The sequence below is a fragment of the Rhinolophus hipposideros genome, assembly GCF_964194185.1.
Source record: "Rhinolophus hipposideros genome assembly, chromosome: 1".
In the NCBI taxonomy this organism is placed as follows: Eukaryota; Metazoa; Chordata; class Mammalia; order Chiroptera; family Rhinolophidae; genus Rhinolophus; species Rhinolophus hipposideros.
Genome location: NC_138047.1, coordinates 53,240,311 through 53,254,150, shown reverse-complemented (window position 1 = coordinate 53,254,150; position 13,840 = coordinate 53,240,311).

Sequence of the window (13,840 nt, the reverse complement as noted above, 5' to 3'; positions counted from 1 at the left end):
TAGGAAGAAAAATTGGAGGCGAGCTAAATAAAGAGAGGGGAAAGAGTGTCTAGGTAAATGTAAAAAACCATGGAAATATCCACTGGTGAAGGCGAGCATGGCATACTTAAGGAACTAGAAGAAATGCATTTTCAATGAAATACAAGGTTTAAAGATGACGGGCCTTATTCCATAAAGGAAATTTTCTGTGAAGCTGGCAGGGGCCACATCTCAAAGACTTTTTAAATCAAGTTTATACCTCATCCTAATATAATGGGAGACTATAAAAGGGAGGTAATAAAAATCACATTTCTGTTTTGAAATCACCTCTCAGTTATAGAGAGAGACAAGATTATGATAAGGAGACGAGTTAGGGAGCTTTTGAAATAATATGATCCAGTAAGTGGCCTAGATGAGAGCAATGCTAATGGGAAATGAGAGCCATGGGTGAAGTTATGTGGTATGAATGAGATAAAAATCAAAGGAATTTACTTATTGAACACATGTTCAGCTTTGGGTATAGTGAGCTGAAGATAGAGTGACCAGTTTGCTCAAACAGCCCTGGTTTATGCCTGTTGACTTAGTGTAATTATTAAGCAGAGCACTCTGATTTGTGTGTTGAAGTGTCTTTGAGACCTTGAAGTGGAGAAGATGGGCAGCTGAATTGTCCTTCTTACCCTCTGGAACAAGATTGTGATGAGAGGGAGATTCAAGAACCAACATCTTGTAGAGGGTTATTGTAGCCAAGTGACTAGGGGAGAAAAAGAGTTTATAATGAAAAGAGGTACCCCAAGGAGCACCAAATTTTAAGAGGCAAGCTACAAAAGGAGCTTTGAGCCAGAGTTTGCCTACCAATTGCAAACAACCCTTGATCTATATGTGTCATTGCTCAAAGTTTAGGCTAAGTACATAGTTCACCTCAAATGCTTTTCCATTGCTCCAATTCTTACTCTATTTACTTTTTCATAAATCTTGAAACTGCTCAGAAGCAACAAAGCACAGTAAACTGGACTTCGGTGTCAGACAGATTTTAATCTTGGCTATGTCAATTATTAGCCATAAAGCCATATGACATTAGGCAAATAATTTAATCTCTCTGATTTTTCATTTTCTCACATATGTAATGAAAGTGATATTTTCCCTAATTTTTTTTTTTTGGTAAAGATGAAAGAATGTATTTAAAGTATCTGATACTTAACTTACATTTCAAAGGATAATTACTTTCATGATTAGCATTACTATTAGACGTACTCTTCTTCACAGCAGTTAAGCTACAAATGTGATTGCTAGAAAGTGACATCTCTTCTGGACTACTTGTTCTCTCTGAGATCCATTTTGTTGTGTTTTTGTTGTTATTGTTTGTTGGTTTCAATGGTTGATTATTTGAAAGTTTGTTTGTTTTTGTTTTACTTCTCTTCCCTTCCCATTGATGCTTTTAAAAATATTTATCCATTCTTTAAGGTCCATATTAAATAATCTCCATGAATGCATATCTGATTACTCCCTAACTAGAAAATAACCCTCTTACCTTTGACAACTTAGGACACTTTTTAGATTGCTTTTTCATGGTCATGTTTGACCTTATACCACAGTCATTTGTAAGTTTATGTAAAAATCCCCTACATGATCCAGAGATTTCATATACTACTATGAGCTAAATGTTTGTGTTCTCCCAAAATTAATATGTTGAAGCCCCAACTCCTAATGTGAACCCTACCAGAACTTGATCTTGGACTTTCCTGCCTCCGGAAATATGAGAAAATAAATTTCTGTTGTTTAAGCCACACAGTATTTTTTTTGACAGCCTGAGCAGACTATGGTGGGCAAACATACACACACATACACACACACACACACACACACACACACACACACACACACACACACTTTTGTGAATATACATTCTTCTCATGGGAAATATATGGAATAAAAACTAGAATTATTATTTATTGATCATAAGCAAAGCCCGCTGTGGGGACAGAGCCCTAGATAGGTGACCTCAATGACTCATCTTTGGGACTTCTATGGTGCTTAGCACAAAGTCTGGCCCAAAGCACAACCTTTATAAGTAGAAAATTAATGGCACTGAATCAGATTTTTGTAGTCAGGATCACTAATTGTCCTTAATTCATTTTACAAAAATACCCTGCTCTACACAGAATTACTGAAATGTTTGCATTTATATTTTCTCTGATATTCAGAGAATATCAGGGTCTAGATGCCCTGGGACAGGTCTGAGAAGAGGAGAGTGTCCAGAGTCTTGAGAGGAAACTAATGAGTCTGGTTGCAAGGCATAAAACTTAAAAAATACCTCCATAAAGCAGATATAACTCACATTCTAGCAGGATGAATGTCCCCAAAATCCTCTGGCCTAATAGGGTCTTCTGTCCCTTTAGATTTATTACCTTTAGTCTCATATTGATTCCACCTATGGAGAGCAACAACCAAAATTACCACCACCACCCTCTTTAAATTTCTAAGAATTCAGGTGTCATGAAGAACTGCTTGCATTTATCCATGGCACCTGCGGTGCTTATTTCCTGGTGCCGCTAAAGTCTATCTTTACCTATGCTTTATCTTCTCTCCTATATATGCTCTCTTTTCTTTGTCCTTTGTCCTGTGTTGGTTACCCCCTCAATCACTTTTTCAAGAAATCCCCAAAACAACTTTGTATCAAGGAACTTGAAATAAAACATGAAAAGTCTTTTTCAGAAAAATCCCCTACATGATCCAGAGATTTCATATACTACTATGAGCTAAATGTTTGTGTTCTCCCAAAATTAATATGTTGAAGCCCCAACTCCTAATGTGAACCCTACCAGAACTTGATCTTGGACTTTCCTGCCTCCGGAAATATGAGAAAATAAATTTCTGTTGTTTAAGCCACACAGTATTTTTTATGACAGCCTGAGCAGACTATGGTGGGCAAACACACACACACACTTTTGTGAATATACATTCTTCTCATGGGAAATATATGGAATAAAAACTAGAATTATTATTTATTGATCATAAGCAAAGCCCGCTGTGGGGACAGAGCCAGGAGTGCAGTTTCTAGGCTCTCAGCCTCATGTGGAAAGGTGCTGGCTCAGGTACTAAATGGCCATCAACTGTGGCTAGTTGGCCGTCAGCTGTAATCAGTGAGCCATTGGCCACTAATATAACTGCTGTGGCTACGCTAGCGAAAAATGGGGCCTAGCAAGAAGATGGTGGCTGAGCTAGCAAGCATGGATTGCAGCTGGCATGGCGGATTGCAGCTAGCAAATGGGGTTGGTTGGCAGAGAGAAGTGGATGGCAGCTTGCGGATCGTGTGGCTCCTCCTTCCTGTGTCTCCAACCCAGCTGCCAGTGAGACTATGGCGGTGTGACTCCCCTATCTATGGCTCTTGGATGTTCCTTTTTGGCCTCACCATGTCCTGCCTTCTTATGTGGGGAGCTGAGATCCCACATGATACCCTGCATGAAACCCACTTATTCCTAAAACATAGACTATATATTTCTAAACAATTTATCTTTATTAGAGAAATGTAACTTGCTTTTTATGTTTCTAAAAAAGAATAACATATGTGCTTGCCAGTATTCTGTGGAAGGTAAGAAATTTGTGAGTGGAGGGAGATCCAAAATGGCAGAGCAGATAAACACTGTGCCTGCTTCCTTCCCTGAACAAACTAAAATTAAAACTAAATTATAGAACAGTCAATCTGAAGTACCATCTGAACAGAAGTTTTATAACTAAAGGTATGAAAAAGCCACATCAAGACTGGTAGAAGGAAAGGAGACGCAGAACTGGCTAATGGGGAGGTTGAGAATAGGGAGGGATATCTCGTCCATGGAGGTTCTCCCTGGAGGAGTGAGGGACCTGAGCCCCACACCAGCCTCCCCAGCCCAGAGTACTGGTACCAAGAAGAGCCCCCACAACATCTATCTGTGAAAATCAGTGAGGATTCCAATCATCCAGGTGGGACAGAAGGTGGTGGGAAACCCAGGCGTCCTCTTAAAGGGTCCATGAACAGACTCTCTCACTCGCAGGCACTCACCTTGGGCTCCAGCAGAAGAAGAGTAACTCAGGGGGTCTTGGATACATATGGAGACAGCTGAGTTATGTGGCTTTGGGAAGAGGGCTGGAGGACAGTTGGCATTTTCCCTATAAGGAGTCCTCCTCCCGTACAGCCAGCAGACTGGTACCATCTTTCCTGTGTTGAGCCCTCCTCCTACAGCCAAATCTGAATCTGATTGGTCGGGTGAGTCCCGGGACTCCTCCATGCTGACTCACTGGGACCCCACCCCACCCAACTCTCCCAAAGCTGGAAGCACTTTCTCCAAGAGCAGCCAGTCCCACCCACATTGTACTCTTGGAAAACTATCGGAGTCAGACAGACACCAGGTGCGTGGCAATTGGCCTCCATGTGCTCTGAGAGTTTTGCTGAATAGCTTCAGGCTCAGCACTGGCAACAAACCTGAATTTACATTAACCTGATGACCACAACTCTTCCCATTCTAGTGACTCCCTGAGGCCCTGCCTCATCCAACTTGCATACTGCATGAGGCGTTATCAGTGGCTGAACTTTAAGGGAGCTGGCAGGTGGCAGCAAGCAGCAGGGTGTCCTGGCTTTTTGCAAAGATACCCCAGGACTGGTACTGGTGGGAGACATCCTTGGTTCACAGCGTGGCCTCTCCCACACACCTCCAGGATTAGCACAAGCGGCAAACAACTGCAGATCACTTTGTAGCTCTTAACAGGCAGTGCCTGGCTGGTCACAAGAAGTGGGTGACCTAGGTCTACACTGGAGCCCTTCACAAGAGGCCCCAGAACCAACATACTTGGAGGGTGGCTTCAAAGCACAACAGAGCACTGTCCAATTAGCCCCACAAGCAGCACATGCAAAGGGTGGTCTCAGCAGGCACCAGAGTCCACTAGGATGAATCCTACTCAGTGGGGTAAGCCTCCCGCACAGCAACCTATAACCCGTGGACGTGGCAAAACCCCACAGCCAATCAGTCTGTAGGTCAATTCCACCCACTGATGTGGCAATAGCAACCAAGGCTCAACTACAACAGGAAGGCACACAGAACACACAAAAGGGACACTCCTGGAGCACCCAGAGCAGGTGCCAGGGAGACTGTGCCACTAGGCCCCACAGGGCACCTACTACATAGAGCCACCTAACCAAGACTGGGGAATATAGCAGATCTACCTAATATGTGAAAACAAACAGAGAAACAGCCAAAATGAGGAAACAAAGAAATATATCCCAAGTGAAAAAACAAGAGAAAACTCCAGAAAAAGAGCTAAACAAAGTGGAGGCAAGCAACCTACCAGATGCAGAGTTCAAAACAATGGTTATAAGGATGCTCAAGGAGCTCAGTCATTACTTCAACAAAGAGTTAGCAAACATAAAAAAAGGACATAGAAACAATAAAGAAAGAACCAGTCTGAAGTGAAGAATATGAAACTAAAATGAAGAATGCACTAGAAGGAATCATCAGCAGAATAGATGAAGCAGAGAATCAAATCAACAAGGTAGCGTAAAACACCTAATCAGAGAGCAAAAAGAAAAGAGAATCCAAAACAATGAGGATAGTATAAGAGACCTCTGGGACAATATTAAGTGTATCAACATTCACATCACACAGGTACCAGAAGGAGAAGAGAGAAAACAAGGGACTGAAAACGTATTTAAAGAAATAATGACTGAAAACTTTCTTAACCTGGCAACAGAAATAGACATACAAGTCCAGGAAGCGCAGAGAGTCCCAAACAAGATTAAGCCAAACAGGCCCACACAAAGACATATTATAATTAGAATGGCAAAAGTTAAAGACAATGAGTGAAACTTATTAACAGCAAGAGAAAAGCAGTTAGTTAATTACAAGGGAGCACCCATAAGACTATCAGCTAATGTCTCAACAGAAACTTTGCAGTCCAGAGGGATTGGCACAAAATATTCAATGTGATAAAAAGCAAGGACCTACAACCAAGATTTCTCTACCCAACAAAGATATCATTTAGAATTGAAGGACAGATAAAGAGCTTCCAAGATGAGAAAAAGCTAAAGGAGTTCATCCTCACCAAACCAGTATTACAGGGAATATCAGAGAGACTTCCTTAGGATGGAAAAAAAATTTTCAAAATAATGAATAATAAAATGTCAATAGCTACATATCTATCAACAATTACTTTCAATATAAATGGATTAAATGCTCCCCTCAAAAGACATAGGAGGGCTGAATGGGTAAGAGCCTTACACATGTTGCCTAGAAGAGACTAACTTCAGATTGAAAGACACACACAGACTGAAAATAAAGGGATGAAAAAATGTATTTCCTGAAAATGGAAATGGAAAAAACAGAAGTAGCAATATTTATACCAAACAAAACAGACTTTAAAACAAAGGCTTTAAAACAAGAGACAAAGAAGGACCCAGTAATCCCACTTCAAGGTATTTACGATCTGAAAGAACCCAAATGCTACTTCAAGGGGACATGTGTTCATTACAGCATGTTTACAATGGTGGCCAAGATGTGGAGACAGCCTGGGTATCTGTCAATGCAACAATGGATAAAGAGGAGGTGGTACATATAGAAAATGGAATATTGCTTGATAATGGAAAGGAATGGTTTCTGGCCATCTGCAGTGGCATGGATGGACCTGGAGGGAATTGTGCTGAGTGGAGTGTCAAACAGAGAAAGGCAAATGCAATAAGATTGGCTTATATGTGGAATCTAAAGAACAAACTAAACAAACAAAACAAAACAAAATTGTTAGATACAGAGAACATTTTGATAGTTGCCAGATAGATTGTGCCGGGGGCAGGGAGATGAGTGGACAAGGGAAGGGATTAAGAAGTACAAATTTGTTGCCACACAGTAATGGGGATGTAAGATATAGGAATATATCTTCATATATTCCTTATGAAGAATTGGCTCCTCCATATTTAGAACAGTATTGGATGAGAGAGCTGGCCTCCCTAACTTTGTGATGTGGTGGACAACAAATACATTGCTTGACACAAAACTGATTCAATGCAAAAATGATCATGAGGTATCAAGGATGGTAATGGAGGTAATTCATAAGGAATATAGTCAATAGTGTTATAATAACTATGTATGGTGTCATATTGGTACTAAATTTGTTGGGGTGTGTCATGCAGGGTGTCAGGCAGGGTCTCAGCTGCCACTCCCCACATAAGAATGCAGGATATGGCTAGGCCAGAAAAGAACACCCACAGAGCCATAGATAGGGGAGTCACACCACTATAGTCTCGCTGGCGGCTGGGTTGGAGACACAGGAAACAGGAGCCACACAATCGGCAACCCTCACTCCGCCGCTTGCTGGCTCAGCCCCCACCTTCTTGCTGGCCCCCATCTTTCTGCTAGCGTTTCCATGGCAGTTATATTAGTGCCCAATGGCTCACTGGTTGCAGCTGATGGCCAACTAGCCACAGCTGATGGCCAGCCAGTCACAGTTGATGGCCATTTACTACCTGAGCCAGCACTTTTCTATGTGAGGCCGAGAGCCTGGAAACTGCTCTCTGGGTCTCTGTTCCCACAGGGTGATAGATGGGAGGGGGTTGGTGGTAGGGTGAAAAAAGGTGAAGGGATTAACAAGTACAAATTGGTTGTTACACAGTAGTCATGGGGATGTAAAGTAAAGCATAGGGAATATAGTCAATAATGGCAATAACTCCGCATAGTGCCAGGTGAGTACTAGACTAGTCAGGGGGATCACTTCTTATATACAGAGGGTGCAAAAAATGTTTACAAATTTTAACAAAGGAAAAACCTGTATTAAAAACATAATACTCAGTATACACCAATAACAAAAGATGAATACAAGTCATGTGTATGCATTTTGGGGGCACCCCTGGTAAATCTCTAGCCACTATGCTGTACACCTGAAACTCATATAAAATAATATTGCATGTCAACTGTAATTGAAACATTAGAAAGGTGGGAAGAAGGTGAAGGGGAATAAGAGGTTCAAATTTCCAGGTATAAAACAAATAAATCATGGGGATGTAATCTACAGCATAGGGAATACAGTCAATAATATTGTGATAGCGTGGTATGGTGTCAGATTATTTCTGGACTTATCATGGTGATCACTTACTCAGATATATAAATGTTGAATAACTGTGGTGTACCCCTGAAACTAATGTAATGTTGTATGTTAGCTATATTTTAATAACAATCTTTAAAAAAAGAAAGTGTGAGTGGGTGGCACTGTGACCACACAATTTAAAATGAGTCAGAGCACATCTCCATTACCATCCTTGATACCTCACTATCATTTTTGCATTGAATCAGTTTTGTGTCAAGCAATGTATTTGTTGTCCACCCACATCACAAAGTTAGGGAGGCCAGCTCTCTCATCCATGGAGGAGCCAATTCTTCAGTACTAGGAAGAAGCAGTGGAGTGAATACCTGGATATTGTTTGTGATATTCTATTTTTTTCTTATTGCAATTTAAAAAGGAAATCAGAGAATCATCTTTCTTATAGTGTAGAGACATCTTAATTTTGGATAATATTCTTAACAGTCACTGGAGCTCACTCTGCAGTCCACTTTCTTATAGCTCTTGCCCTAGTACCAAGCCCAAAAACATGAGCTAAGTTTATCTGAAACTGTTGATCTCCCCTTCCATCCCTAGAAGATAGCTATGACTCCTGATACTCTGTTGTGTGGCTTCTTAAATCACCAAGGAAATTATTCCAGCTGAGGTGGGTAAGGGCTTTCATCCACCCAAATGGATGGATTCTCTGTCACTTACAACACCCAGCCCCCACCCAGTCATACTACTCCTTATTCTCTAGTAATACTGCTCCTTAATTCAATTCTTCCCTGGAGATTCTTAAGATCAGCTTTTTAAGGAACCAGTACCTAAGGTCCAGATAGAAATTGACTAAGTGAATAAATGAAGACATTTACAACAAAAAGACCCAAGTAGTATCTGAATGGCTATAAAGAGTAAATATGAAAAAATCATCTTTTCATTTGCATGCTGTATTTTTCAGATACTGTCCCGGTAATGGCTTATAGTCTAGTGCTGAAAAATTATACAACATTCACGTGAATTAAATAAAATGGGAAAAAATGGCTACTAACCTACCTGTTTATTTACCATCATGTGTAACACTTTATTAATATAAAATCTTTCATTAGTCAGAAAATGATTCTACCTTTCCCAGAAGAGATATCCAAAATGCTAAAATACCTTCTTTGGTATCATGCAAGTATTCGTGTATTTATTCAATAGTTACTCACATGGGAGAGATGATTTGGGTAATTTGAGATCAGTTGAACTGATGCAAAAGTGACACTACCATACGGAACATTACTACATGTATCAGTAAGGAACATGCAGTTCTTGATAGATTTTAATTGGGGAGACTTTTCATTTTTTCATATTTTAAAATAGAATGGATCATTATTATTATCTCAAAGCACAAGGTTGCAGGATGCAAATTTGCATAATATTCAATTTACTATATTTACTGTTTGGAAATCCAAGATATTATTATAAGTCAGGATTCTACGATTTGTAGCTTAGAATAGTTATAGCACAGAGTATAAATCAATTTATTCATCTAATTTTATTAAGCTCCTTATGTATCAGGTTATGCTAAGTGCCAAGGGAGACACATGGACTTCTAATTCATGGTCCCCTTTGGTGAGAAAAGGTAGCCATTAGTTTGATGCAAAAATCATTGTGGTTTAAAAGGTTAAAAATAATTGCAAAAACCGCAATTACTTTTGCACCAAGCTATTAGTTGAAGAGAAAGATATATAAATGAATTGATACCATTAGAGGAGTCTGAACCATGTGTGTTCAAATTCCAGCTCTAGGACTCAGATTTTTACATATTTAAAATAGATATGAAATCTACCATTATTACAATAAAACGTGAAAGCTGTAATAATTCAAGTTCTAAGGGAGAAGGAGCATCAGAAAAGGAAGTAGATAACTATGCAGGGACGTTTCCTCAAAGAAGGTGAACTTTGAGTTGAATTAAGCAAATACAGAGAGAAAGACATCCCAGGCAGAAGGAAAACACATGCATGAAAAAGGATGGTGTGTTAATGAACAGTATAGAATTCAATCTGATTAGAATATTGAAGGGAGGGTGAAAAAAGAGATTGGAAAAATAGTGAATCACTTTATAAAGTGACTAAGAGGAGCAAAGAGAGTTGTTAGATGAGAAGGGAAGGGTAGAAATGATGTGACTTCATGTATAATTTCTATATATCCAGTATATCTGCTATAAAACAGAAATCTTATCACACTGTCAACTGCCCCTTCACAAGACAAATGCCTAAAATTGTTAACGATAGTTATAGAAATAACTGAGCCCTTATTGCTTAACTCCAGGGTGCACCCTTCACATTTTATTCTGTGTTTATGATGTACTCTGGATTTATGCAACACCAGCATGGGCCAGTGAAGTTAACTAATTTCTCAGTTAAGATTTTGAATAATGCGTTGAGAAGTGAAACTTACGTACTTGTTTATTGTCCAAGCTGAGCACATGAAGATTCTTCTTAACATCTTGGCACCATAGTATCTTCCTGTCAGGTCCAGGACCTTCAGTTTGTTGGTACCATCTTTATTGTCAAATCCATCTCATTCCTGGCTAATTTTATATCTGCTATCTCAAGAAAAAGGTAGCAATGCTGTTACTACTCATGATGCAATGGCTCCTTGGAGCCTGTTTGTATTGAAGCAAATAAATCTTCTTGCCTCGATATTTCTCTATTATCATTTATTTAACTTAATACGAGTTATATCATCCATCATGTCACCATGAATTCTGGTTCCCAATGACTCTTAAATTATCACTGTACTTCATTGATGATAGCCACAAATACAAGTGTCTGGTCATCTTAAATTTACCATTACACCTTTCTTAGCATCAACACATCTTCCAAGTGTGTTTTCTCCTGAACTCTTAAACCATAATCACTGAATTCATAGAATGTGATCTCTTCCACTGTTAACTGCACCCCAGCCTTCCACACAGACACCAACAAGGAGGACAGATAAGGGGCTTGTAGTGAAGCATGCAGAGTGCTCCCATTCCTGGGAGGCATATTTGGCTTTAGACCATCCCAGGGGAGTACAATACGACAACATGACCACAATGACAGAAGCAAGAGAAGACATCAACTGGAAGGGCTCAGAGGTGTGACACAATAATGGCCTCCAGAGTCCTCAAAAGATGTAGACATATCCATCCCTGAAGACTGCATGACACTTAATGTGAAGTTCGTGGAAGAACTGGAGTGACCACCCTGGGTGCCAGTGTCAGGAAGCACACTGTGTCAAGTATACTTGCCACCACCCCTGCCACCTTTGTGTACTGTTGACAGAGGCTGCTCTATTGGAACACAGGAAAGAGCTGCCCACACACGGAGGTCAGCCCAAAAGTCAATCAACAGCCCAGACCCCAAACTTACCTTGTGTCCAATGTGAGTGAGTCACCCGAATCTCACCAGTTATGACCTCACTGAAGAAGGTAGGGAAAAAACAGAGCTGATCTAAGTAACTTTGGGAAATGATGTTTTGACTGGAAACTCTAAAGCTAAAAACAAAAGGAACTGTATATAAACACTGTCTCTAGTAGTAAATTTGTTTCTCATGAAGGGATGGGTCAACAACTCTGAAATTCCTTCACATGTATCCTGGGATTGAACAAATAACTAAATGGATGATAGATAGTGGGAGCCTAGTTTCTCACTGTCAGAAAGGGAAATTACAAATAAGCAAGGTGGGAGAGGCTCAGATAAACTCTGTGCTTCTGGAGCAGAGTCAGAGACATCAGTATCAGCTCATATGTAGCCAGACAGATGGATAGACAGAAAGATAGATACAGAAATAATTACAGGCATGTGTATATACATGGGTTAGCATACAAACCTACATTTCTTAGCTCTGTTCCCTGAATCCGTCTAGAAGAAGTGATACCCCATTAGCAGTGAGCATGCCCAGTGCTCAGAACTTTTTTTCTTATGCCATTCTGTATTAAACAGAATCAGGGCCCTTGAAGAAATGGCATTTTCCAGGTCTGGGGAAGGGAAAAGGCAAGATGAGCCTGAAGCAACTCATAGTGCCAAGAAATTAAGAAGTATTCAACTAAGTTTAGGGGACGTCAAAGGGACACAAGCAGCCAACTTGAGAACCCCCAAAAGCCAAAGCTGGAAGAATTTAAGTCACAAAATAAATAATATAACATTGAATTATAACCCAAAGTATAAAATAAATATACGTGACTTCATAGCGATATAAATACTTGAATAAATAAATAAATGGAGTGAATCGACAAATCCTTTTTACAAAAGAATTCTAAATATATATGTTGATACTCCTTCCAGGAACTTCATCTTCTCCTTTCCTCCCTTTGAGTGTGAACATGGATTTAGTAATTTGCTTCCAAAAAATAGATGTAGAAAGGGAAAAATAATAACTGTACAGTAGAGAAACCTGGAAAACACTACCTTAACCAAGTGCTCAATCTCAACATTCCTGATGATGACTCATGTGGATATCATGTACCTGCTGATAGAAAATGAGAAGAACACTACACTACACACACACACAGACCAATGTGTCTACCCCATTCTGGTGGCCCAATCTCCTGCACTGTGCAGCAAAAGACATACTATGAAAGCCAGCCAGCCAGAACAATGCACTTGCCAGGCCATTGTCTCAGAAGCACAGTGACCCTTTGGCTCCTGGACCTCTCTTACACTCAAGTGCCTGGACAACTCTGAAAATCTGGTGGACGCTGCAGGAAGCAGGGAAAGCCAGACTCCAGGGGACCTGCATTTTGAAACATCTCTCTCCAAAAGTTTTAACTCTCTCTTCAGTGCCTGGACTGCAATACCATCCAGGCAAGGGTACTCAGATCCAGTCCCATGTGGGTCCAGGTGTACAGAAAAGCCTTACCCAAAACAGTCTACGTCTGCCTCCAGGATCCTTGACAAGCCACCCCATCTCCATTTCTTTCCTCCCAGGCTCTCTGACATTTGTGATGATTGCAAAAATGTGGAAAAGTATTTGATGCCATCAACATAAGGCCAAATTGGGGGTTGGCTGGGGGTGGGGCAGAGTGTGGACTGTAACATTCCAGATACAGAAACAGCCTTTTTAAAAAAAAAAACTTGGTACCAAAATCTTTTGCAGGCATTATACTTAAAATAAAACTGTAAAGCATTATTATTAGGGACAAAGTAAACAAGTGGTAGAATAGCATGTACACTATGAAACCAATTCTATCAAAGATAAAACACTATATACAAAGTAATAAGGGATAAATGACTTTTAAGTAGGTAAATTCATACACAATGGTCTATCAGTGGTTACCTCTGAGACCAGGGAAAAGAGGCCTGATATTGAATATAACATCTTAATTTTCCTTATCGTACTTTTGTCCAAGCCTCCTAATTCTCTCTTCCACTCAAAACTTGTTAAACTTCTTACGGTCTTCATGTATTGTCATCCTAAACTATCTTAAATTTCTTCTTAGATCAGTGTTTTTTTTTTCCCCATTCAATTAACTATCCTTACAATCATCTCTGTCTTCTTTGCTTAGAGAGTTCTAATAGTAAGGAAAAGCCATTTGTTTTATAAACCTTAAGTGTACCACAATCTTTATTCTTTTATTCAGAATTATCATAAGGTTAAAATATTACTTTAAATGCTGATAGTCCATATCTCAGAAAAGTATTGATGTTTCTTTTAATTAATTAGCTCATTCGAAACTAAAAGTCTTCCACTGAAGTGAGGAAAGAGAAAACAGTGGGACTTTCACAGAACCTACAAAATAATCAGGATGGCAGTCATTCTTTGAAAAACAAGAGTCGTG